At 44.9% G+C, this 23,607-nt stretch overlaps 1 long non-coding RNA gene across 3 annotated transcripts; it reads left to right on the top strand.

The window, feature by feature from the left end:
- The first annotated feature begins 2,117 nt into the window (after positions 1-2,117).
- Positions 2,118-3,970, top strand: LOC137085073 (uncharacterized). 3 transcript variants are annotated; one of them, XR_010906894.1, is made up of 7 exons: positions 2,118-2,225; positions 2,308-2,397; positions 2,550-2,637; positions 2,710-2,805; positions 2,880-2,947; positions 3,473-3,550; positions 3,630-3,970. It is a non-coding gene; the product is annotated as an uncharacterized lncRNA (long non-coding RNA). The 3 variants fall into 3 exon arrangements; XR_010906893.1 differs by having other exon boundaries at positions 2,308-2,637; positions 3,630-3,721; positions 3,808-3,970; XR_010906892.1 differs by having other exon boundaries at positions 2,308-2,637.
- The last annotated feature ends 19,637 nt before the right edge of the window (positions 3,971-23,607 follow it).

Here is a 23,607-nt window from a genome sequence, read left to right as displayed (position 1 = left end):
TCGTTCCACCAGGGAATATGCAGCTTGATCTGGCGACGGTGGCCGATGGATTAGGCGCTCCAGTGGTCCCCTAATTTGCCTGCCCATCATAAGCTCCGCAGGTGTCCTTCCTGTGGTTTCCTGTTGGGCATTGTTGATGGCATAGCGGAACTCGGGCAGCCACTGGTCCCAGGTCTGATGTTGTTGACCCACATAAGCCGCAATCATGGTCTTTATGGTCCGGTTGAATCTTTCAGTGAGATTTGATTGGGGATGATAGCTCGTGGTGAGTTTTTGAACGCAACCCCATGTCTTGCACAGATCCCCCAGCAGACTAGAAGTGAATTGGGGACCCCGATCAGACACCAGGTATTTGGGCACCCCCCATCGGGTAAATATCTCCTCTCTGAGTATTTTCACTAACTTCTGGGTCTTTCCATCCCTCAATGGAAACATTTCCACCCACTTAGTGAAATAATCCACAATGACCAGGAGGTAGGTGTTCTGTTTTTTACTGCGGGGAAAGGGTCCCATTAAGTCCACCCCGAGCATGTAACCTGGTTCTGTGAACGGTGAACTTTGCATAAATCCAGACGGTTTTGTGTTACAGGGTTTATATTTCTGGCATACCTCACAGCCTTTGACGTACTGCCACACATCCTTCCTGACGGAGGGCCACCATGCCACATCTAGGATTTTCAGCAGGGTTTTCAACTGTCCCAGATGGCCACCTAGGGGGTTATCATGGTAATAATGCATGAAGTCAGTGGTTAATGATTGGGGTACTACCAACTGGAACTTCTCTCCCTTAGTTCTTAAAGGAACTTTGCGGTACAACACCCCCTGGTGGTCTTCAAAGGTGATGGGCTGTTCTTTGGCAGACCGAGGGTTGAGGCCAGACTGCAGGTGAGTAATAGTATCGTCCACCCGTTGAGCTTGAGCTATTTCTTCCAGAGAGTGTGGTAATGTGGTCGAATGTTGTGTAGACATGGCTAGACATGGGGCATCATCTGTAGAAAACGGCTCCTGAACCCGGGATAGAGCGTCGGGTCCCATGTTGAGGCAGCCCTTTCTATGGTGAACCTGAAAGTTGAATTGTTGCAGGCGGAGTGTCCAGCGAGTGAGTCGAGAGGAGGTTTTAGGGCAGTTGAATGCCCATGTGAGAGCTGCGTGGTCAGTGAAAACCTCAAAAGGCCATCCCTCCAGGTAATGCCTCCACTTCTCCACCGCCCACACCACTGCTAGACATTCCTTTTCAGAAGTGCTGTAATTTTTCTCTGCTCCTGTTAAGGTCCGTGAAGCATAAGCCACCACTTGTTCTCCTTCCTCAGAGTGTTGCGTGAGTATAGCGCCCAGTCCTACATCACTCGCGTCCGTGTGAACCTGGAAGGTTATGTTGAGGTCAGGTTGAATTAAGACGGGTGCATTCTGTAGTGCTTGTTTCAAACCATCCATACTAGCCTGACACTCTGTAGTCCAGTCCCACTTTACTCCTTTCTTTTTTAGATGGTTCAATGGGGCGGATATGTCTGCGAAGTGGGGTATGAACTTATGATACCACCCCGCCAGGCCCAGAAACCTTTGCAAGCTCTTGAGATCTTGTGGTGGCGGGTACTCAGCCACAGCTCTGGTCTTCTCTCTGTCAATCTCCACCCCCCTCTCAGAGACTATATGGCCCAGAAATTTGAGCTGGCGCTTGAAGAAGTGGCATTTCTTCATGTTCAATGTCAAATTGGCTTGGGTAAGTTTCTGAAAAACAGAGTTAATGTCTTGAATGTGGTGCTCTTGAGACTTTGAATAGATGATTATGTCGTCAATATATACAAAGCAGATTTTCCCTCTCAACTCTGCTAGCACACTCTCCATCAAACGCTGGAAGGTGGCCGCGGCATTTCTGAGTCCATAGGGCATGGACTTGAATTGGTATAACCCTTTGGTGGTGATAAAAGCCGTCTTCTCCTTGCTCAACTCCTCCATCTCCACCTGCCAGTACCCAGATTGCAGATCTAAGGAGGTAAACCATGAGGCCCCTTCTAGTGATTCCAGAATGTCGTGAATCAAAGGCATTGGGTAAGCATCCGGTACGGTCTTGCTGTTAAGCTTTCTATAGTCCACACAGAAACGATATGCACCATCCGGTTTGGGGACCAGAACCACTGGAGAAGACCAAGGAGAGAAGGAGGGCTCAATGATGCTGTCCCGCAGCATCTGATCCACCTGCTCCTCTATGACCTGCTTCTTTAGAGGTGACACTCTATATGCCCGTGATTTGATGGGTATATCTTCGGTTACCATAATCTTGTGTCGTACCACTGATGTTTTACCCAGGGTGTTAGAGGTGGTGAATGGCCAGGTGGAGATCAATTTTGCCATCTCTTCCGGATTGTCGGAGTCCCACTGGCTGATCTCTGTGTTGAGGTACGGGAGTTCAGAAAACCTGCCAGTTGGTGGTAAGGCGTAATATAGGTTCAGCGTTGCAGCCGTAAGAGTATGAGCTTGTTCTTCCGGGGTCGCTGCGCCTGTTGGTATCAGTGATGGCAAGAAAGGGTAGTATGTGTATCCTTTTTCAGATTTTAACCCATACCTCCGTTGTCCCACCTCCAAGACTGCTCCTGTGACCCTCAGGAAATCCAGACCCGCAATAAGAGGAAAGGCGAGGTGAGTGTTTTTCAGGATATAAGTATCCATAATACACTCGTGGTCATGCCATTGAAACCTAACCTTTTGCAGGTCTCTGGACTGATGAATGGTTCCATCCGCCATAATAAATCGCTGAGGGCTGGAGTTCATTGTCACTGGCTTCTCTGCCTTCAACTGATTCCACAGGTTTTCTTGCATTAAGGTATAAGTGCTTCCTGTGTCCAATACAGCATTCACTTCTTTACCATTCACCTTTACAGGCACCACAAGGAGTGAAGACCCCGGATGGTGTTGTGCCAGAGTTACTCCTGCCAGGTTTTTGTTGAAGGTACGCTCTCCAGATTTCTTGTAGGCCTTCTCTTTGCTGCTCTGAGAGCCGACTTTTTGCCAATAGTCCTTGGCTCCCATGCAGTCCTTTTCCACCCTTGAGCCAACCTTCACCAGTTGTTCCACTGAATTCACCGTTCCCCTTAGACATCCTGCGACCCTGGGGTTGATGTTGTTTAGTATTCGGTTCACCAGTTCCTCCTCAGATATCTCAGGCTTCCACTTCAGACAGAGAGCTCTGTAGTCGTAAGCAAAGTCCCTCAGGCGTTGTTGTGGCTGCTGAACCAGAGTCCTCAGTTTTTCCTCCACTTCAGAGAGGTAATCATCTGCGAGGAAAGCAGCCATGAATGCCTTTTTGAAGGATTTCCAATCTGTTATCTTTGACTTCTCTGCCTTCCACCAGCTCAGAGCTGGTCCCTTCAAGACTGTGCTTAAGGTTCCAATAAGCTCGACACCAGGAAGTGGCCTGATCTCTAGGAAGTTCTCACATTGTTCAAGGAAGTTAAGCACCTCCGCTGTTTCACAGGAGTCTCCAAAGGACGGGAACTCCAGGCGGATGGGAGGTCGAGCGTAGAATGAGGATGTACCAGCCCCTACTGCAGAGGTAAACACATTAGGAGTTTTAGAATGCACAGTAGGTGTAATGTCATATGTATCATTAACCGTGGGAATTCGCTGCCTAGTTACAGGAGCTGGGGTTGGGGGATGTCGGACCGAAGCCACCCGAGAGGCCTCAGGGGTGAAGGCCTGCAACCTGGAGAGTGTGGGAGTGCTAGTTAGTCTCAACTTCCTCATTTGACTTTCCCATTTATGGTCTCGCCTGAGAAAACAGTTTGTGACTGCTTTTTCTAATTTTTCTAGCGACTTTAAAAAATAGTCCTCCAAACCTGCCAAGCTAGAATCCACGGCCTCCCTGAAACTGGTTTCTCTGTTCAATGTACTGTCCATTGACTGTTTAAAATCATTTTCTAAGGTGTGTACCTTTTGATTAAGAGCCAATAAATCCACTTTACATTGTGCCAGATCTGTTTGTATTGATTGTACTACCTCAGCATTCCTCATATGACCTTCATCATCATCATCATCATCATCATCAGACTGTTCAGAGTCAGACATGTACAGTGAACTAATCATAGAAGTTATTTCTGCAGTAGGATTACGCCGGGTCACAAACGGGCCTGCAGTAAAATCTGTCTCATTTTGTTCTACATCATCTTGAACATTTACTGGCGTCACCGGGTTATCAGTATTCTCTATCAGAACTTGAACAACTGCATCCCTATTTACCTCATCCATAATTCCGGTTGAAAAAAAAACAAAAACAACAAAAAAAACAATTCAAACACCTTAATAAGGAAAATCCCCGTACGGGCCACCAATATGTAACACTCAGCCTGATAAAGGCTGTTTACACAACTATAACGGTACGTTAATCCTTTTCTTAAAAGGTGCTCAAATAAACTTTTCACAACATCCACTTAGATAATAAACCAAAGTGTATTGAATCAGCAACCCCAAACCCCATAAACAAATATATATGTATACAATATTAACAATGGTAGAAAAATAATGTATAGAAAATTCAGTCCAAGTCCTGTGTGTGTGTGTGTGTGTGTGTGACGAATCGGTCTCACCGGTGCAATATTATAGTCCGGGAGCTCGATGAAGCAAAGTTATCCTGTGCTGGATCCTCAACCAGAAATAGTCCACTCTTATTTCCTTAGGGAGATAAACATCCACAGACGGTGATAACCAAGCTCTTGTGCAATGATCGATCGATCGCGTATTCCTGAGAGCGTCCTCTCTCGAGCGCCGGTAAGCCGGCTTCTTTTATCTGATGTGCCACATCAGCCGTCAGGACCGATGACGTCACTGGGGATTCCCTGACGCTCCCGACGGAAGTCACGCGAGAGTAAGAACGAGAACCAACACATATCCGGGGCAAACAACGACAAGGGGAAATACATACAACAGCTGTAATGTGTTAATAATTAAATGAATTAACGGCAGTCTATATATATATGTATCCCTTTATGTGGCAGCGCTACAGGACGCTGCTGCCATCAGACCTAACAGTCGCTGAAACTGTTTCACAGTAAGTGACTGGCTTAGCTTTACCTTATTTATGTCTACGAGAATTGCTTCTACCCGAGCAGGCATTAGATAAGCCTTCAGGGTCTTTGAATCCTAAACTACGCCTAGAAATGTGGTACTCTGTATTATAGATAAAACACTTTCTTGGCGTTTAGCCTCAACCCCGACACTTTCATGTGAGCGAGAACAGCACCTTAATGCTGAACCGCTAGTTTGAATCGTCAATCGTCTCTATAGTTCAGAACCCGGATGCCCTGGAGTCTCAAGGGAGCCAGAGTTGCATCCACGCACTTCATGAATATGCGGGGAAATAAAGCAAGGCTGAATGGAAGAACCTGATACTGGTGAGCTTCACCCCCAAAAGGGGTGTGGGCAGTCTTCCGTGAGGGGCTGCCCACGTTTTATTTTGTGTGTTTGCGGGCAGTCATCCGTGAGGGGCTGCCCACGGTTTTACTTTCGTTTTCCGCAGCCCTTGTTCCTCCTTTTATGCTTCCGTCACATGGCCGCGAGACTAGACCGGTGTGCCACGCAGCTGGCACTAGTCAACATTAATCACCGGCCCGCTCTCGCGGCCCCTCGCCCGCTGCCTGTCACACCCACATTTAGTTTCTTTACCTGCAATTTAAACTGATGCAGATCTAGAATGGGAATCCATCCTTCTTCGGAACTATAAAGTACCGGCTGTAAAAACTTGACTCTCTGCTGTGGGGTCCTTACTTCTTGTTCCATAACCAGAGCATGCTCGGGGCTGACCACTGTGGATACCACCCCTTTATATCTGCAGGACCCAATCAGAGATAATTGGCAGAAGTTTCCACGTTGCCTGAGAATCTACTAAGGGAACCAGCCTCTCAAGGCCAGCCTCTGGTATTTGTTGAGCGGTCAGCTCGGTGTCCTGAAACGGTGCACCAGCAGGGAGCAACCGAACTGACCCTCTTTGAGCCCTCCTCGGAGGGCGCGAGCTTCCCCGTGCCGCTATGTTTCCGGGTGGACATGGAGACGTGTGCTCGCTGAGGACCGCTGTGCCCTGAAGCACCAGAGGTGGCAGGGTTGGCAGAACGGCCCCCTGATGGCACTGAAGGTGAACATCGACTCACTCCGAAGGGGACTGCCATCACAAGTCTGACCCTTCCGGTGTCAGGACTTTATTTTATTTTTAATGCAGTCAAATATCAACCATACAAGTAAAAACGTTCTGGATGAGAGGCTGCATATAGTGAATAGCATTTATCATTTAATTCCTCAGAATCAAATGCAGCCAAATATCAACCAGACAAGTAAAAATGGTCTGGATGAAAGGCTGAATATAGTGTATAGTATTCATCATTTAACTCCACAGAATTAAACGCAGCCAAATATCAACCAGACAAGTAAACACGGTCTGGATGAAATGCTGAATATACTATATTAATACAGATTATCTTCAGAAAAGTATTTATCATTTAATTCCTCAGAATTAAAGGTGCACTATGCAAATTTCCATCCATTGGAGGGCATCTATTCAAAACAAAATGCGTAGTTTGATGACGCAAAGTTTGAGCGCAGTATCTTGGCACATGTGGTCTTCACCTCACAGCCGGTGGAAAATAGGACTCGGGCAGAAATTAGCAGTTATTAACGTTACTGTAGTGTAAAGCAGAGCAGGACCGAGTGTTGTGGGCCTGAGCACAGCTGCTGGAGCGATTCTTAAACAAATACCTGCCTCGCAAATACCGGGACTTTTATTATGATGGGACGGGCTCCGCTATTCCGGTTATGATAATGGAGCTCTGTTTATCATATTAGATACATTTAAGTGTGTTTAAAATTATGTTATGACATTACTCTGTACGTTCACTTGTTCACACTGCTAATAGTAAAGCGCTCCTGCCAATTAAAACCCGAAACCAAGGGTAGCGCAGATATGACGCAATTGACAGGCGACTCCCTCAATGCTGAAACGTCCCGGTCCTTAGTTAAAATAGCAATTTTCTCACAATTCACAAATAGTTGGAAACATTTGGGATATTACACTACGTCCTGTGACAAGTAGGGGCTCGTCCTTAAGTTAAAGTTACTTGTATTTGAGTTTACTTTAACAGTTTGCCGTTGTTTGGGTAAGTTATTTGGTTGGTCTTTGTTTGTTTGATTTGATATTTTGGTTTATTTGTGGTTTGGCAATAATTTGGATTAGTTGATTATTGTTGTAGTTTTTGTCAGTTAAGTTTAGATTGCCAAATTTGTTTGAGGGGATGCTTTGATTTGGCCAGTAATGTTGGAGAGAGTGGAGAGAGCCATGTTTCTTTTTTATTTTATTTAACTTTGTAGCTAATATGTTTAGCAATTAATTCTGGGCCTTGTCTGGGTTTATAGTTCAGGTGGGAGTCCTCTCCTGTTGAGGTTTATCAGCGAGTGTCAATAGGAGGCTCGTGGTGTTTTTGTTTTAGGTGGCAGTGTACGTGGGTAGAGCTTCCTTTTCCCTTTTCCCCTATATCGGCTCGGGAGCACCTCCGTGGATGTTGGGGGGGCCGCCAGTTTCTGGTTGTCTTTTCAACTCCACTGGTTTTGTGTGCATAAAAACCCACCACATGTGACTGCACGAAGACTAGGGTCCAGTTAGTTAGTCATTTTTAGATGGTAGTGGGGTGTGGCTCCTATCCTTAAGCCCAGACTGGCAGCAGATGAGTTGTTTTTTTGTTTTTTTGGCATTTGTAGTAGTTGTATGGGTTGAGAAAAATGTCTTCCATTCTGAGCAGTTTTGTTAAGGCTCCTTCAGAGTTAGCCTTAGATTTGTGTACTAAAGAGCAGTTAATTGAAATAGCTGAACATTATCAGATTGAGATTGTTGATAGAAAATTTAAAGAGACTGTTAAAGCTGGATTAAAGCAAGGTCTTCTGGAGGTAGGTGTTTGTTTTGGTCAGTAAGCTAGTAGTGAGGTTGCAAGTTTTCAGGCTAGCCCTTCACTAACTTTTGAGCAGCAGAGGGAGCTGTTGCAAATGCAGTTGGAGATAGCGCAATTGCAAAATGGCAGTAGACCAGAAGTAGTACCACAGAATCTTTGTTTGTTGCCTAAATTTGATGAGTCTGATCCAGATACGTACTTTATCTTATTTGAGCGTATGGCAGAGGCTAGAGCTTGGTCAGATTTGGACAGGATTATGTTGTTGCAATGTGTACTTACAGGCAAGGCACATGGGGCTTTTTTGGCACTAAGTGTAGCTGACAGTTGGCAACGTGGGGGAGAGGATGCTGGCGTTGTCTGTTCGCCGCTTCTCCATCCACAAATCATGTTACTGTCCTATTAGATTTAGATTTTATTTTATTTTCTTATGTTTGTGACTAGTCTAACAGTCAGAGCTACAATTGGGACTGTTGCTGATTGCTGGCAGCCACTGAGAGGACATTGTTTGTTGTTTCGCCGTTTTCCACCTCTTCTCTGATGCTTATGTTTGAATTGCTGCGGTTGGTTCTGGTTTGAAAGACATTTGATGTTGCTCGCTGCGGCTTCTCTCTCTTCTGGGTGTCGGCTGCTCACTGGTGGTCTCCCTCGGGCTTGAGCTGCATGGTGGCTGAAGTTTGCACCGGGCTAGCTTCATCAGCATCCAGCATGATGTTAGGATGTTCTGCTTCTCGGCTGCGTCGCTGCTCCATCTGCATTGCGGCCGTGGAGCGACTTGGATTTCTGCGTCCACCCCGTTGTGTCCACTGAATCGTCATGAAGACCCATATCATCTGGTCTTCAGCTGTCATGCCTCAACGACGTCATCAGGACACTGGGAGAAATGTAAAGCGGAGTGGAACACAGTGTGCTGCAGAGCTTACAGAGACTTCCACCATCAGCTCTGTTTTCTGTTCACCGTCAGCTCTGTTTTCTGTTCACCATCAGCTCTGTTTCTGTTCAGTTTTCTGTGTTGGTTGATTGTTTGTAGTATTCTATATTTTTACTTGTTATTAATTTTTGGGTTATTTTTTCCCTTTGTTGCACTTTGAGATTCTTCGGAATGAAAAGTGCATTATAAATAAAATCTATTACAGTAAAGTTTATGCTACAGTAAAATCAGCAGTTCTGAAGGTCTACGAGCTTGTGGCATATCGTCAACGTTTTCGTTACAGGGAAAAGCTAGATTCACAAACCTATTCTGAGTTTGTTTGGGATTTGATTTCTGCTTTTAATCGGTGGTATACAGCTTCTGACGTTAGCAATTTTGAGGGTTTGGTTAACTTGATTGTGTTAGAACAGTTCAAAGAGTCCTTGTCTGACAAGGTTGCTACATACATTAATGAACGTAAAGTTAAGTCTCCAAGTGATGCAGCTGTTCTTGCAGATGAGTACAGACTAACACATAAAAGTCATTTTGAGTCAAACAGTGACATGCACCATAAACATAATTTTGCTCCTAGGCATAGTAGGTCACCTTTTTCTGGAGGTTCTTTTCAAAGGCATCAGCATAAGTTTGGTTCTGGGGGACATAAACCACCCGTTAATGATAATACCTGTCGCTACTGTTTAGTTGAAGGTCACTGGAAGATTGATTGTCCTATACTTAAATTGAAGAAGTCAGGTCAAGTTAAACCTGCTGTGATGGCAGTTCCTGTTACAGTCTCTGACGATCAAGGTGAGTCTTTTCAGCCACTAGTTGAGTTTGGTTCTCCATTTTCCCATCGTGATTTTTCAGCTTTTATTTCGGATGGGGTAGTGTCACTGGTAGATGGCAACCAAAAGGTTCCAATTAAAATCTTAAGAGATACTGGAGCTTTAGATTCTTTTATTCTGGAATCTGTGTTGTTGTTCTCTAAGGAGTCTGATACTGGCAGTTGTGCAATGGTACGTGGTATGGGTTTAGTTCCATTTTCTTCTCCTTTACATGAAGTTACCCTAAACTTTATGGGGTTATAGCTGTTGGGGTTAGACCCCATTTGCCAGTAGAGGGAGTCCACATGATTTTGGGGAATGATTTGGCAGGTAGTAAGGTGTGGGCATCTGGCAAACCAAACCTTTTTGAGAAGCAACCTTTGCCCTCTGCAAGTGTATCCTCAGATTGTAGTAGTGTGTCTTCTGAGGTATTTCCAGTTTGTGCTGTTACCTGCTCTGCCTCTTGGAAGGAGATGGAGAGTAAGCCGGAAAGTCGTGAGTTGCCAGTTAAACTCCAGATAGAACAGTTAACTAGTTCTAGAGATTCATTGATGGCTGAGCTAAAGGCTGATACTGTTTTGGCCGATCTGTTTGATTAAGTTGTTCCTGATTCAGTGGTGAGGAATAGTGCTCAGGGTTATTCTCTTCTGGATGGGCTGTTGGTCAGGAAACGGGTTCCATACTGTGATCAAGGTCTAGGAGAATCAGTTTTTCAAGTAGTTGAAACTCTGGGTCATAAGTCCTCTAAAGTGTGCCATGTGAACCTGTTAAAGGGTTATAATTCCTGTGATTTAATTGTGGAAGGCACTCCAGCAGTGAGGTCAGCGTTGCTTACTGCTCCAGTCACTGCATCTTGTGGCTCTAACTTAGTGGATGGGGGAGAAGAGAAGGTTGATACGATTTCGGAGGAGGTCGTACAAGGTGATTGGAGAAACTCCCAGACTTGGGAAAACCTCAGGGTTTTGAGAGATAATTTTAACTCTGAGAAACGTAATGAATTGGTAGCTCTTAGAAGTTACCCTGGTTTGTTTTCTGACAACCCATCGCAGACTCTCTTCACTGAGCATGACATGGCCATCGGATATGTTAAACTTAAACAGAGATTCTATTGTGCATCTGAGGCGAAGAGACGACAATTGGAAACTGTGGAGCTGTGGTGTAGGTGCAGGAGAGTTCAAGTCCTGTTTGAAAGATTGGTGTGGGCCAGGCTGACTATCAATTTGGCAAAATGTGAGTTTGTTAAAGCTACAGTCACATACCTTGGCAAGGTTGTGGGGCAGGGTTTTGTCTGTCCCGTGGAGGCCAAGGTCCAGGCTGTGAAGCAGTTTCCCCAGCCCTCTGCAAAGAAAGAACTGATGCGCTTCCTAGGACTGGTGGGGTCCTACCGTGCTTTCTTTAAAAACTGTTCTGTAGTGTCACTCAAGGCTGCATTTATCTGGTCCACCCAGTGTCAAGAGGTATTTGATGCAGTTAAGATTATTTTGTGCTTGTTACCCAAATTGCAGTTAGACACCAGGCTTTGGGACTCATTTGGGTTTTACAGCACTTTGAAGTCTCTGATTCCGGTTTGACCTTTTAACTGTGTTTACAGTTAAACACAGGAGATTTCAGGAGATTACAGGAGATTTCGCCGCATTTTGTGACAGGACACATAATGTTACGCACAACAGGGAAGTGCAGAGGGGAGGCTTTGTGGGTTTGAGCCTCTGCTCTTTTTGAAAATTAATCAAAAGTGCCCCTTTCAACAATCATCGATAATATTGTGGCCAATAAAACAGATTTGGAATTATAATTAATATAACAACGTCTACAAACCTGTAACAAATGGCGGAAAAGTCGCGTTTATCTTTTACGTATCTGTCAGTCGGAAATGTTGTTGCCATAACGTGTTGCTATGGGCGGTGTGTGTTTTACTTGACTGTTCATTCTGAACACTGCATCCTTTCTATATATTTTGTTTTATTTTTGTTGTAATTATTATGCTCATTGTAAAAGTAAAAAACAATAAGCTTGTATCTGTAATCGCAAACCAGATGGGTCGTTCAGTGAACGCCTGTGGCTTGACGGCAGGAAAAACAATCCAAACAGTCACAATTTTTAAACCTTTTTCATCATTAATCAAAGCTATTATTCTAAATGTAGGCTGTCAATAAGGAGGAAAGAGGGGTAGTGTCTCTTCAAAAAAACAGAAAGAGACAATGCATAATATTACAAAAATAAATCAACGTAAATGTATATAAAACATAAAAACGCATGTTTTTTATAATTCTTAATGTAAAGTAACACTGTCCAACAGCGACACCCACAGGTGAAGTTAGCGGGTTTCCTGAGCCCATAAAATTAACAGACCTGCCAAAGTCACGCTATGATTGGATGTTGGAGAACATAGCGTAGCATGGGGACGTAATGACGTGCCATAATCGATATAATAATAATAATAATAATAATAATGCATTTTATTTAACAGCGCCTTTCAAAACACCCAAGGTCACTTTACAGGGAAAAACAGCAATAACAATATAAATACATAAATCAACACACTTAAAACACACATGCATCATAGAGACAGAAAAATAAGTAGTAAATCATAAAAAAGCCTGTGTAAACAGGTAGGTCTTAAGACGAGATTTAAAAGTATGTAGACTGTCAATATTACGGATATCGAGAGGGAGAGAGTTCCACAAGCGAGGGGCCGCATGGCTAAAAGTTCTAGCTCCCATGGTCTTTAAGCGTATACGTGGTAAGACAAGAGAGAGTGAGAGAGAGGATCGTAAAGTGCGTGAAGGAGTGTAAATATGAAGAAGATCAGTAAGATAGGGAGGAGCTAGCCTGTGAAGTGCCTTGAATGTGAGAAGCAGGATTTTGAAGTCAATTCTATATTTAACTGGAAGCCAGTGAAGTTGCTGGAGAGTTGGTGAAATGTGCATGGTAGAAGGAGTTCTAGTAAGAACACGAGCCGCAGAGTTCTGTACCAACTGAAGTTTATGGAGAAGTTTGGAAGGAAGACCAGTAAGAAGAGCGTTGCAGTAATCAATACGTGAAGTAACTAGTGCATTAATGAGAATTGCAGTGTTGTTCATTGAAAGGGATAGACGAAGGCGATTAATATTACGCAGATGAAAATAAGCGGTACGTGTAATATTATTAATATGGGCTTCAAATGAAAGTGTGCTATCCAGAGTTACACCCAAACTCTTAACCTGTGAAGATGGATAAATGAGATGTTGATCAATATCCACAGGTATATAGTCAGAGTTTGTCAATGTGGATTTTGTCCCTACAAGTAGGACCTCGGTTTTGCTACTATTAAGCTTAAGGAAGTTAGCTCAGAGCCAGTGTTTAATATCAGCCAAACAACGGGACAAGAGAGGTGGTGGAAAAAAGTCAGAGGTTTTGGAAGATAAGTATAGCTGGGTGTCATCGGCATAGCAGTGAAAGTGAATGCCATATTTCCTGAAAATATGACCAAGTGGAAGTAGATAGATAATGAATAAAAGCGGACCCAAAACAGAGCCCTGAGGAACACCAATAGTGACTGTCGATGATCTTGATCGGAAGTGCTTTAATTGGACAAACTGAGTACGACCAGAGAGATACGATATAAACCAGGACAGGGGTGTGCCAGTGATCCCAATAGAAACTAACCTGTCAAGGAGTATTTTGTGCGAGATGGTGTCGAAGGCCGCACTCAGGTCGAGAAGGACAAGAATGGTTAATAAACCAGAGTCAGCTGCCAACAACAAGTCATTAGTGATTTTGACAAGAGCTGTCTCTGTACTGTGGTGGGGACGGAAGCCAGATTGAAACTGCTCAAACAGGTTATTATTGGAAAGATGATCATTTACCTGTGTTGCAACACATTTTTCCAGAATTTTAGAGATGAATGGCAAATTAGAAATCGGACGGTAATTATCTAGGTTAGATGGATCCGCCCCTGGTTTCTTAAGGATTGGAGTAATAATAGCAGATTTGAAATAGGAGGGTACATAGCCAGAAGCAAGTGAACAATGGATAATTTTAGAAATTAATGTAGATAAAGATGGTAAACAGGCTTTGACTAAGTGAGTTGGCAGAGGATCAAGCCAACAGGTAGTAGGCTTGGATTCCCGGATAAGACGCAGTATCTCCGCATCAGTTGGTAATAAAAAAGAAGAGAGACCAGAGTGTGGGGACACTTGAAAAACTGAGCAGCAGTAGTTATAACCTATGTTACTAGCAAGTATTTGTTGGTGAATATTTTTAATCTTAGACTCAAAAAAAGTCATAAAATTGTCACATAGTGTGGTAGAATACATGTCTGATGGCAGAGAATCCGGTGGTCGTAAGATATTTTTTACCACAGAAAAAAGAGATCTTTAATTTGTTTCTCTGGCTCCAATTAAAATAGAGTAATAATCAGATTTAGCTTTAGACAGTGCATCCTTATAAAGTTGGACATGTTCAGAAAGCATTTGTTTATGTACAGTGAGACCAGATTTGGCACACAGACGCTCTAACCTACGACCTTTAGTTTTAAGTTGACGAAGTTCTGGGTTAAACCATGGAGCAGAATGAATGAAAGAAACAGTCCGGGTTTTCACAGGTGCATAATCATCCAAAATCTTAGTTAGTCCATTGTTATAATAAGAAACCAGTACATCAGCATCAGTAAAATCAGCTTTGCTGGAAAAGATGGCAAGTTCATCAGAGAAAGAAGACACATCAATGTTCTTAATGTTCCGAAATTGGATAGAACGACACAGATTTACCTTAAAAACTGTCAGTTGGATGCAGAAAGACACAAGTAGATGTTCTGATATGGACAAGTCGAAAACAGAGCAATTATACGGAATAATGCCAGAACAGCAAATTAGATCAAGGATATGCCCTTTAGAATGGGTGGGCAAGTTAGTGAATTGCAGCATACCAAAACTATCCAGACAGGATAGAAAATCACTTGTACTTGTGTTGGTGACTTCATCTATATGAATGTTAAAGTCCCCCAGCAAGCTCAGAAAGTTCAGTTAAAAAGAAGGGATTGCTCTTAGGGGGGCGGTAGATAGACATGAGAATGGTAGGAATAGCCCCATTGATTTTTAGGGCAATCGATTCAAATGAAGAATATGTAGGCACAATTAGCTGGGATACTTTCCATTTCTCTTTATGAAGTATTGCCAAACCCCCTCCCCGTCCAGTAGCGCGGGATTTACAAATAAAGGCATAACCCGGAGGAACAGACTGGTTAAGATGGAGAAAATCATCCTGTTTCTGCCAAGTCTCAGTTAAACAGAGGAAATCAAACTTACGGTCAGACAGCATATCATGCACCAGAGGTCCTTTATTGGAGAGTGATCGTACGTTGAGTAATCCAAAGGAGAGATTGTTTTTTCCAGTATCTTTGCCAACCGATCTGGCCAAATTGGTTAGTACACCATGATCAACAGTGCGTGTAGACCTCTTTGCTGGACGTGGATTCGACGACCAGAATGACCGTATTGAGCACGAGTCATCGATGGTGTAGCTTCGTCGAGACCCACGATGACTGTACGGTCGACGTGGTTGATACGCAACATCTGGATGGAAATGTAAAGCTGACGGGAGTTCAAAAGGACGGGAGCGGAGCTGGAGAAGTTCCGCCGCAGAATATTGAAGGATCAACACTGCAGGGTGGTATATTGCAGAGAGGATGACCCAGACGTAGTTAATCCATACAAGCAGTCCGATGATCTTCATAGTTGCTTCCCGCGCCAAAGGCACCTCGAGTGAAGAATCAGAGGCCAGTAACTGGCAGGCAAACCGGCAGCCACGAGAAGTATCACACAGATCAGCTGATAATAGCGTGCGGTGGTCCGAACTCGCTGTAGTCAGCGTAACAGGCAGATCACAGATAGATGATGGCTATAAAACAGCTTAAAACAGCAATAAAACAACTACTAAAAGTCAAAATATCCAGGAACAGCGGCAGCAGGTATCGCCAGCGTTCACCCCGGATATGACGCGATATATGTTCTATCACATGTAAAACGGGAACATGATCGGAGTACTCTAAAGCAACTCATGTAAACACCTTAATCAGAATATTATCTTATTTAGAATAAGGTCAATAATTAGATTACTGCTGTCCATGTAAACGTAGTCACTGTCTCACTAACCTCTGTCTCTCTCTCTCTGCTCCTCCAGGTATGATCGTGTCTTGTTTGTTCCTTTGTAGTTTTATTTAGTTTCCACTCAGACATGTTCACACACACACAGATTCATGCATCCATGCACTTTACATACACTCTACATTATGACATGTTCACACCTCATCCTGTTTCCCTTGTTTATAGTTAATAGTTTTGATTTACAATAAAATAATCTTGTTTGGCCTATACCTGTTGTCAGTGTCCCCTCATTCTTTGCCACAGGCTAAGAGCCGGCCTGTGACAATCTAATATAATGTTTTAATACTGATAAACTTCTGAAAAGTATTTATAATTTAACTCCTCAAAATTAAATGCAGCCACATATCAAACAGACAAGTAAAAACGGTCTGGATGAGACTGAATACAGTGTTAATACCGACATCAACTCGGTGAGTATTTAACATTTAATTTCATCAGAAAACATGGTCTAAATGGTACTAAACTTGGTCTACCATAGACAGTTTGCAAACACATAGGCTACTTCGTTTGCACACAATAAAGAGAGAGAGAAAGGGAAATTCCTGTCTGCTCAATTTTCCCACGCATATGCTGCTGACCCATAATCTACACATTGCCTCAGCAAATGCGAGATCTGAGCCGCGATCTGTAGTAATAAGATTTTTATTGTAGATGCAGACCCATAATCTTCACGATGCCTCTGCAAACGCGCAATCTGAGCCATTAGAATCAACCCCGTAATCTACACGCTGCCTCGGCAAACGCGAGATCAGAGATCGAGTCATGGAATCTATATTTCAGACCCGTGATCTGCACGCTGCCTCGGCAAACGCGATATCCGAGCCACTAGACTCAATATTGCAGACCCGTGATCTACACGTTGCCTCGGCAAACGCGAGATCCGAGCCACTAGACTCAATATTGCAGACCTGTGATCTACACGCTGCCTCGGAAAACGCGAGATCCGAGCCACTGGACTCAACCCAATGATCTACACGCTGCCTCAGCAAAAGCGAGATCTGAGATCGAGTCAGGAATCTTTGTTGACTTTTTCCCCTCGAGAAGAAGCCAACAGGAGCAGATACTCTCGACAGTGGCATATTGCACGTCAGGAATTTTATGAATGAAGCATTCGTCACTCCAAACAAACAACACATTAATCGCGTGTATTCCCACTCTTAATGAAGCGAGGGTAGGGAGGAACACACGATCCAAAAGGCTGTCTGCTCGCCTCTATATGCATTATTTATTTTTTTGGACAAAAAACAATAAATAGACAAAGACAGTTTCACACAGAGCGCTAGTGAAGACATCAGACGCTGACATCTTTTGGGTCAGGCGCGCTTTATAGTTTCCTGGTCAATGACGTCACCCGCCTATGACGTCACGTCACGCCATTGGACTGATTTCACAAGTGCTTCATGACACGGTCACGCAGAGGCGTTCCCGCAGCGTTGCGACGCAGTGCGAGTTCCCTCGATAAGGGAACCTGTATTTTAAAAGTAAATTACTGTAGTTAGACAGTAGATTTATAAAATAACTCATAAATTTGCAGAGATTAATTTGAAAATTAGTTGTTTTATGTGTAATTTGACATAATTTATCTGTTAATTAACAGCAAAATACTGTAATTTAATACATTTTGACTGTAAAATGTTATCTGTATTTTTACAGTTTATTGCACGTAATTTTGTGAAAACGTTTGTTACTGTAATTTTACGGAATCCTTCTGGAAACTTTGCTGCCAGAGATTTACCGTTTTTTTACGTTTTGTATTTATTTATAATAATTTTTTTTACGGTGAATTTCAGTGACTAAAGAATCTCTGCACACTGTAAGGGGTGTTGTTGGTCTTCTAAGCTTATGTTCATTACAGCGACCGCGCCATGTCTGCCTGCAAGTGAGGTCAAATAAACGAAACTTGCCGTAAGTGATGGTGCGGCTGCTGCATTTGTACATAGTGTTATTTTTGAGGTAAAAATTTATGTAAATACTGTTGGGTTTCTCGCAGAAACCGATCGTTTGTGTCTTAAGACATCAATGCATTATGCAAGCAATGGCTGAGTTAAAAATCTTCATTTGTGTTCTACTGAAGAAACAAACACACCTACACACATTGGTGATCAAGATCCAAGATGGTGCTGGTGTGCATTGCAAGCCGTCTGTCTCACAGCACTTTGTTCGGTTCGTTTGTCTTTCGTTGGCCCGGTTTGGCTTTTTGCGTTCTCTTGTTTTCATTTTATGTTGAGTCTCTTGTTTATGACCGTCAGACTCTTTTAGACATTCGAAAACGGAGTCTATACATCCGCGACACTAACCTGGGACATACCATCGACAACATATATGGGAGCCCTGTGAACGACATCCCAGATTTCCTTCGGCGGTGGCCGTTGGAGACTGTACAGAGAAGGCACGCCAGAAAAGACGGGGCAAACGCGGGGGATCGGTCGTCATATTGAGGATCTGGCTGCGCGATGGCGTAGCTGCAAATAAACCCTTGAGGCATTATCCAGGCAGCTATGTGTTTGCGGTAAGACCGTCTCACTCGTCTCGCTGGCTAAAACATGTCATATTAGCCCCTTCGGCCTCAGACTACGCCGCCGGCCCTTCCAAAGAACTTTACCAATGGCCTATAATTCGGCGTCACTCTGGAGGAGTAAATAGTTAGAACCTTCTATTACTGAGGAAATCTAATGACTTAGAAGCGCGGCGCTCCCCTACGATGGCATTATTAAATGCCAAATCCCTGGTAAATAAAACTTTTATTCTAAATAAGTTTATATCAACGCAGAAATTGGACTTCTTGTTTGTTACTGAAACATGGATAACAGTAGCGGATCAAAGCCCGTTTTCTGACCTTTTACCAAAAGCCTGTTGTTTTTATAGCTCTCCCCGCCTCTCTGGTAGAAGTGGTGGTTTAGCTATTATTATGAGGGAATGCTATAAACAGAAATGTTGGACACTTTCATCCATCTCTTACTCAAGGTTTGAAGCACAGATTTTGCTATTTGACTGGTCCGCTCATACTGTCCTAGCACTAATATATCGACCACCTCATTTATCCAAAGGTTTTAATGTGGAACTCTCTGAGTAGTCAGCTGCAAATATGGTTTGACCCCCAAAAAATTCTAATAAAAGGTTTCTCAGTGGTTTACAGTAGTATCAGATGTACTTAAAAACATACTAAAAGTTTGACTCCAAGAAAGTCCTCATTTTCAAAATGGCGGCTGTCAGGTCCTTAAAATGGCCATTACTCATTTGTATTCCTCCTAGACCAGGAATACTAGTGCATACGTTTTGGCCATGTAAGATTCTAATTAGCATATCTGCATGATAGATAAGTGATTACAAGTACAATTATATATTAAGGCAATTAGTTACAAGCATATTTATGCGAAAAAATAAGTACAATTCCTATTAAGTTATTGCATATTTCTCCTTTCTCATATCATTTTGCCTACACAGCAAACTCCATACTCAAGTTTGTTAAAATGAATTTGAAGCAGTGTTAAAATAAATGAGATGGGTGATCAGGTGTCGTAAAGGGTGTCGAGTTTAAACAGTTTTACTCCCAAGTTTGCTAAACGTACTAATGATACATTTCATAATCCTATTCCGTGCATCGTTGATTATGACAAAGAGAGAGGAATATTTAGATATAAAACACGTTATGGCTGGGAGATATTAAAGCAGAGATACATTCTTACACAGGAATACAAGCATTTAAAATGAACTTACATTGTTTATACATCATGTGTCAGGATCTAATAAAGAGACTGAAAGATCCAAATGCGATAACTCATTTATTGACAGTACTGCACGAAGCACATAAAGTCCGAAGACCACTGAAATTCAGAACGGGCAGGATACAGGACGGTCAGGCAGGTCCAGAGAACGGTGAAGGCGGTGAGTTGGTTAGGGCTCGTGACGCAGGGGAAGCAGTGGGCAGAAGAGCCGCGGGAATCCTGGAATCCGGAACAGAGACGATCTCCCGGGAGAGACAACACACACCAGGGACCACAGAGCCTGCAACGATCTGACAGTGTTTGCAGTTAGTGCCACGTATATGAAGGGAGCGGTGATGAGTGCAGCAGGTGATAGTGCTCAGGCAATAATCAGAAACCACACCCCCAACACAACCACACAACACACAGTGAGTGAGACGAGGGATTGATGAACCGTGACAGTACCCCTCCCCCTAGGAGCGCCTCCTGGAGCTCCCAGGAGGACCTACCTGTCGATTGTAATCATCGATAAGGGAGTGATCCAGTATGTCCCTAGCAGGAACCCAACTCCTCTCCTCCGGACCGTAACCTTCCCAGTCCACCAAGTACTGGAATCCGCGTCCCCTCCGTCTCGAGTCCAGGATACGATTTACCGTATAGGTTGGTTCCCCATCTACGAGACGCGGCGGGGGAGGAACCGGGGCTGGCGGATTAATGTGGGAGTAAAACACGGGCTTTAATTTGGAAACATGAAACACGGGGTGTATCCTCCCGTACGCAGGAGGTAGTTTGAGGCGTACTGTCACCGGACTAAGAATTTTGGTGACAGGAAACGGGCCAATAAATTTGGGGGCCAATTTATTACTCACGGAGCGGAGAGGAATGTTTCTGGATGAAAGCCACACCTTTTGACCCACGACGTAGACGGGAGGCTTAGACCGGTGGCGATCGGCTTGGGCCTTGGTGCGCGCACGCACCTGGAGCAGAGTCTCGCGGGCTCTATTCCATGTGCGGCGACACCTCTGGACGAATGCGTGGGCGGAGGGGACCGCGACTTCGGATTCCAGACTGGGAAAGAGTGGTGGCTGGTACCCTAGGCTACACTCAAATGGCGAGAGGCCCGTACCCGACACTGGTAACGAATTATGGGCGTACTCAATCCAAGAGATTTGCTGGCTCCAGGACGAAGGATTCTTGGAAGCTAGACATCGCAACCCTCTCTCAAGATCTTGGTTGGCCCGCTCAGTCTGACCATTACTCTGGGGGTGAAACCCTGAAGACAGACTAACCGTCGCCCCCAGTAATTTACAGAATTCGCGCCAAAATTTCGAAATAAATTGGGGCCCCCTGTCGGAAACCACGTCCATCGGAAGGCCATGTAAACGAAAGACGTGGTCAACGACAGCTATCGCTGTCTCCTTGGCCGAAGGTAACTTGGCTAAAGGAATAAAATGAACCATTTTCGAGAACCGGTCCACGACGGTTAAAACAACCGTCTTGCCCTGAGAGGGCGGGAGGGCGGTGATGAAATCTAGTGCGATGTGGGACCAGGGTCTCGAAGGGACTGACAGCGGTTGGAGTAACCCATCGGGAGGGCGATTAGAAGTCTTACCAATGGCACAGACTGAACAGGCCAAAACAAACTCCCGGATGTCGCGAGCCATGCGAGGCCACCAGAATCGTTGCTTGACCAAAAATTTAGTTCTATTTACCCCTGGATGGCAAGCTACATTGGAACAATGACCCCATCGTATAACGTCGGACCGAACTCCCTCTGGCACAAATAACCGACTCGGTGGCCCGCCGGGCGGAGGCGTTACCCCTTCTAGGGCCGATTTGACCCTCGACTCGACCTCCCATATGAGTGTGGAGACAACCAGTCTCTCAGGTAAAATGCACTCGGGAGTAGACGGGCGTTCGGAACGGTCAAAAACGCGCGACAAAGCATCGGGTTTGATGTTTTTGGAACCCGGGCGGTACGATAGAGAAAACTTGAAGCGTCCGAAAAAAAGGGCCCACCGAGCCTGCCTAGAGTTGAGTCTTTTAGCAGATCTGATGTACTCAAGATTCTTATGATCGGTCCATACGATAAAAGGTACCCCTGACCCCTCTAACCAATGACGCCATTCTTCCAATGCAAGTTTGACTGCCAACAATTCTCTGTTACCAATGTCGTAATTGCGTTCGGCTGGGGATAAACGATGAGAAAAAAACGCGCACGGGTGCATCTTGTCATCCGAGGAAGAGCGCTGGGAAAGAACTGCACCTACCCCCGTCTCTGATGCGTCAACCTCCACCACGAACTGTCTAGATGGATCAGGGGTCACCAGAATGGGAGCCGAAACAAAGCGGCTCTTGAGTTTGGAAAATGCAGCCTCGGCTGCACCAGACCACCTGAAGACAGTTCTGGAGGAGGTCAACGCTGTCAGAGGCGCGGCTAGTTGGCTGAAGTTGCGAATAAAACGCCGATAGAAATTGGCGAATCCCAGAAACCTCTGCAGGGCCTTACGAGAATCTGGACTTGGCCAATCTATCACAGCCTTAACTTTGTCAGGATCCATGCGCATTCCCTCGGATGAGACGATATAACCCAGGAAAGGAACCGACTGTGCATGGAACGCGCATTTCTCCGCCTTGACAAAAAGCCCATTCTCTAGCAACCTCTGAAGCACTAGTCTGACGTGTCGGACATGTTCCTGGAGAGACGAAGAAAAAATCAATATGTCATCCAGGTAGACATACAGAAACTGATCGACCATGTCTCCCAACACGTCATTGACTAGTGCCTGGAAGACCGCGGGGGAGTTGGAAAGCCCGAAGGGCATTACCAAATATTCAAAATGGCCCCTAGGGGTATTAAACGCCGTCTTCCACTCATCCCCCTCTCTTATGCGCACCAAATGATAAGCATTACGTAAGTCCAATTTCGTGAATATGGATGCTCCCTGTAACCTCTCGAAGGCTGAAGACATCAACGGTAAAGGATAGGTATTCTTTACCGTGATGTTGTTCAACCCCCGGTAATCAATACAAGGTCGCAGAGAACCATCCTTCTTACTCACGAAAAAGAACCCCGCCCCCGCTGGAGAAGAAGAGGGGCGGATGAACTCGGAAGCTAGAGAATCAGAAATATATTTCTCCATGGCCTCCCTCTCAGGTAAAGAAAGAGAGTATAACTTGCCTTTGGGCGGAGACTTGCCTGGCAGTAAGTCTATAGCACAGTCATAGGGACGGTGGGGAGGGAGAGAAGCAGCCCGGGACTTACTGAACACCTCCTTCAGGTCGAGGTACTCCGCGGGCACGTTAGATAAATCCGCCGTCTCCTCCTGAAACATAGAACGAGACACAGACGAACGAGCAGAAACAAGACAAGAGGCATGGCACTGATTACTCCAACCAATAACTGAGTTGTGTCCCCAGTCAACCCTAGGATTGTGTTTCAGCAACCAGGGATGACCGAGGACAATGGGGATGAGGGGGGAGTCCGTGATGAAGAACTTGATAGTCTCAGTGTGATTGCCCGAAATGACCAGAGTGAGGGTGTCAGTGGTGTATGTGATGGTGGGAAGTGTCTGTCCGTTGAGGGCGTGCACAGCAATGGGGTTGGGGAGGGGGGTGAGAGGAATCTGGAGCTGTGAAGCGAGGTGGCGGTCCAGAAAGTTACCCTCTGCCCCGGAGTCCACCAGCGCCTGGCAGTGATGAGATCCATTAGCCCACTGCAACCTACCCGGAAGGAGAGTCGCGGACGAGGATTTCCCCAACGCAGCTCCACCCGACAGTAACCCCCGTTCTACTGTCGGGCTCGCTCTTTTAACGGACACTGGTTGAGGAAATGCCCCGCCGCACCACAATAAAGACACAAATCTCCCCTCTTCCGGCGTTCTCTCTCCTCCCGGGAAAGCCGAGCTCTCCCCACCTGCATGGGCTCGTGATCGATGGGTGGGCTGACCGTGTCGTTAGCCAGATACTCCCGATACTCTGGTAATCTCCCTGTCTGAAAACGTTGGTCACGGTACTCTAGGCGTGAATCCACTCGCACAGCCAACTCCATGAGTCCGTTAAGATCAGTAGGTAGCTCCAGTGTGAAGATCTCCCGTTGGACACGGT

The sequence above is a fragment of the Pseudorasbora parva genome, chromosome 8 (assembly GCF_024679245.1).
Source record: "Pseudorasbora parva isolate DD20220531a chromosome 8, ASM2467924v1, whole genome shotgun sequence".
Taxonomy (NCBI): domain Eukaryota; kingdom Metazoa; phylum Chordata; class Actinopteri; order Cypriniformes; family Gobionidae; genus Pseudorasbora; species Pseudorasbora parva.
Note: the sequence above shows the minus strand (reverse complement) of the source record. Positions and strands in the feature narration are given on the sequence as shown.